The sequence below is a fragment of the Erinaceus europaeus genome, chromosome 2, assembly GCF_950295315.1.
Source record: "Erinaceus europaeus chromosome 2, mEriEur2.1, whole genome shotgun sequence".
In the NCBI taxonomy this organism is placed as follows: Eukaryota; Metazoa; Chordata; class Mammalia; order Eulipotyphla; family Erinaceidae; genus Erinaceus; species Erinaceus europaeus.
The window spans coordinates 5,308,308-5,312,282 of record NC_080163.1 but is presented as its reverse complement, the minus strand read 5'-3'; the positions used below and the strand labels follow the sequence as shown (position 1 = coordinate 5,312,282).

Here is a 3,975-nt window from a genome sequence, read left to right as displayed (position 1 = left end):
CCTGCACTCCACCAGCTGAGGTGTTTCCTAAAAAATGGAGTTGCTGAAGATTCAGATCCTGGGGCTTGTGTGTGGAAAGTGGGGTCTCAGTGGACCTGGGAGACAGCCTTTCCTCCTGGAAAGACAGGATTCCTCCTGGGAGACAGGAGAGAATTCCAGGCTCAGTTCCTGGCTCCACCTACTGGTGAGCAGTGTTCTGGTCAAAAAAGAAACCAACAGGACCAGCAAGACAGCTCACTTGGGAGAAGACCTGGTCTGTCATGCACACAGCCCAGGTTTGAAACCGACCCTCTCTGCACTGGAGGAAGCTGTGGTGCTAGGTGTCTTTCCCGTATTCCCTCTGCCTCTCTGTCCCTTCTTTCCTTCCTCACTTCCTTTCTTCCTTCCTTTCTTTCTTTCTTTCTTCCTTTCTTTCTTTCGAAAATGTCATCCTTGAACAGTGAAGCCCTGGTGGCAATAATGTATGTACACACACACACACACACACACACACACACACACACACACACACAATTAATAAAATCATCAAAACTGAAAACGTGCTAACATTCCATTCTTCAGTTCCACACACTGCCATTCTGACATGGCAAGTGGCTCCCCTACTGGACAGAACTGCCAGCACAGCATGAAGTTCTTACTAAAGTTGAAAAAAAAACAAAAAACTTTTATGAGTCTGGGGAAATAACAAGGTGATTCACACAACAGACTTTCATACCTGAGGCTCTGAGGCCCCAGGTTCACTCTTCAGAACCACCATCAGCCAGAGCTGAGCAGGGCTTTGGTTAAAAATAACAATGATAAAAATAAACACTTGGGGGAGTCAGGCGGTAGCATAGCGGGTTAAGCGCAGGTGGCGCAAAGCCCAAAGACCAGTGTAAGGATCCTGGTTCGAGCCCCTGGTACCCCACCTGCAGGGGAATCGCTTCACAAGCGGTGAAGCAGGTCTGCAGGTGTCTGTCTTTCTCTCCCCCTCTCTGTCTTCCCCTCCTCTCTCCATTTCTCTCTGGCCTATCCAACAACAACGACATCAATAACAACAATAATAACTACAACAATAAAAAACAACAAGGGCAACAAAAATAAATAAATAAATAAATAAACACTTGGGGGGGTGGCGGTATACCTGGTTGAGCACACATGTTGCAGTGCACAGGGACCCAGGTTCAAGCCCCTGGCTCCCACCTGCAGTGGGGAAGCTTCACAAGAGGTGAAGGTATCTCTATCTTCCTATCTCTTCATTCTTTCTCAATTTCTATCTCTATCCTAAATAAATAAATATTTAAAAATTAAACACTTTGATTAAGAGTTGCTGAATTAAGCATAGACTAATCTGCAGAGTCAGGTTGTCCTCTCTCTGTCTCTCTCTTACACACACACACACACACACACCGTGCCTTTTTGATGTCCTCAGTGTCTGAATGTCCCATGTGCTCTGCTCTTCCCTCACAGCTCTGACATCAGGCTGGAGTCAGATCAGGCCCAGGCTCCAGACATGGTTCTCTGAGTAGATAGGTAGGTGGCCTGACCACAGCACTAGACTGAGACAAGGTAAGGGTGGTCGGGGTCCTCTTTTGCCTTCACCGTCCCTCACCGCAAAGGGCTCTCCAGCCTCTGCCACTTGATGGTGTGGGCCTGAGGGCAGTGGCAGGAGAAGCACCTGGAGCTTAACCCAGCAACTCAGAGTCTTAGGCTGGAGAGATAGTTCACTTCATCTGATTTTGTTCATTCATACACTCATTAAATGGGACTGTGATTCCTTCCTTCCTTCCTTCCTTCTAGAGTTAGTTATTAGCATGAGAGAGGTAGAGGGAGCAAAAGAGAAGAACCAGAACATTGCTTCAACATATGCGATGCCAGGGACTGAACTGGAGATCTCATGCACACGAGCCCAGTGCGCTAACTACTGTGCCACCGTGTGCTCCAGGACACCACTCCTGGCCACTTGTTGATTCAGAGAGGCAGGAACTGAAGAGTCCCAACACTCCTGGTCATAGTACCTCCCATGTGGTGTCAGAGCTGGAGGCTGGGTCGCATGCATGGGTAAGCAGACGCGCTATCTGGTGAGCTATCTTTCTGGCCCACTATTATTATTGTCATCATTGCATTTCTGTATTTATTTATTTGTTTATTTTACCCAAGCACTGCTCAGCTCCGGTTTATGGCCGTGTCAGGGATTGTACCTGCGACCTCAGAAGCTCATGCCTGAAAGTCTGTTGCATAAACCTCTGTGCTACCCCCCAACCCTCATTACTACTTTTACTTTTCATTATTTATGATTATTACTTACCAGAGCACTGTTCAGCTCTGGTTCATGGCAGTGCTAGGGATTGAACTTGGGCGTTTTGGAGCCTCAGGCATGAAAGTTGTTTTGCATAACCATTAGGCTGTCTCTCTAACCCCTTCATTATTACTTGTTAAGTTTTGTAATTTTAGTTCTTAAGTTTAGGTTTTTCTGGGGAAAAAAACCAAACCAGTAGATGGGAGAGGCTGGAGATGAAACTCAGGACCTACTTCATGCTTACAAGTCTGAGTGCTCCAACCCAGGAAGTTGCACAGTGGAATAGAATCAAGGGCTCAGAAATAAATGTCTAAGTAAGTAATTTATGAAACGGAGTCAAAACCATGCAACTGAGAGAGAAAAATATCTTTGAGAAATGATGCTGGGAGTCTAGGCGATAGCTCATACCACTGTGATGAGAAAAAATGCTTAAGAAAAATCAGCTAGCTTAAGAAAAATCAGGGCTGGGTGGTGACACACCTGGTTGAGCACATGTTACAGTGCACAAGGACCCAGGTTCAAGCCCCTCGGCCCCACCTGCAAGGGGAAAACTTCACAAGTGGTGAAGCAGGGCTGCAGGTGTCTCTCTGTCTCTCACCCTCTCTATTTCCCCCTTCCTTTCAATTTCTGGCCATCTCTATTCAATAAGTAAGTAAGTAAAGATAATTTTTTGGGGGGTGGCTCTTTTTAAAAATGTATTTATTTATTTAAAAAAGGAGACATTAACAGAACCATAGGATAGGAGGGGTACAATGCCACATATTTATTTCCCACCACCAGATCTCCGTATCCCATCCCCTCCCCTGATAGCTTTCCTATTCTTTATCCCTCTGGGAGCATGGATCCAAGGTCATTGTGGGATGCAGAAGGTGGAAGGTCTGGCTTCTGTAATTGCTTCCCCGCTGAACATGGGCATTGACTTGGTCTATCCATACTCCCAGCCTGTCTCTCCTAGTGGGGTTCTGGGGAAGCGGAGCTCCAGGACACATTGGTGGGGTCATCTGTCCAGGGAAGTCTGGTCGGCATTATGTTAGCATCTGGAACCTGGTGGTTGAAAAGAGACTTAACATACAAAGCCAAACAACTTGTTGAACAACTATGGACCAATAATTTCTTCTTCTTCTTCTTTTTAAAGGAGCTCTCTTACCCAGTAGAGCGCAGACTTCACCAGGCACAAGGATCTGATTTCAGATCACGGTGTCACATGGAGGCACCAGAGATGGTTAAATGGTTCTGTGGTCTTCTTCCTCCTCAGTCTGTCTCTCTGTCCCCCTCTATATGTTCCTAAAATAAGAAGAATGAATTAAAGAATCTTGATATGAATTCAAGCTTTATCCATTTATTGAGACACATTTTATTTCTAAGATATCACCTATTCTTAAGGTTGTTGTCTATGTGCAACTTAAAACAAGTTATATACTATTGCGGTGGGGAATGGGCTCTAAATCCTATTAAATTTATTTTGACTGAAGTCACTTAGGGTCATTGTTGCCATGTGAATTTTCTGTCTAGACGCTTTATCTACGTATGTAAATGGGGTGTTTAAGTTCCTACTACTGTTGTATTATCATTGTTTTCTTTTCCTTTTTTTTTTTTAACCTCCAGGGCTGTCGCTGGAGCTCAGTACCTGCACTGTAAATTCACTGCTCCTGCTGGCCATTTATTCCATTTTTTTATTGGACAGCACAGAGAGAAAT

At 45.2% G+C, this 3,975-nt stretch overlaps 1 long non-coding RNA gene across 1 annotated transcript; it reads left to right on the top strand.

Moving 5' to 3' along the window:
• Positions 1–1,374: 1,374 nt before the first annotated feature.
• Positions 1,375–3,601, top strand: LOC132536900 (uncharacterized). The gene is made up of 2 exons (XR_009548433.1): positions 1,375–2,592; positions 3,414–3,601. It is a non-coding gene; the product is annotated as an uncharacterized LOC132536900 (long non-coding RNA).
• Positions 3,602–3,975: the final 374 nt, after the last annotated feature.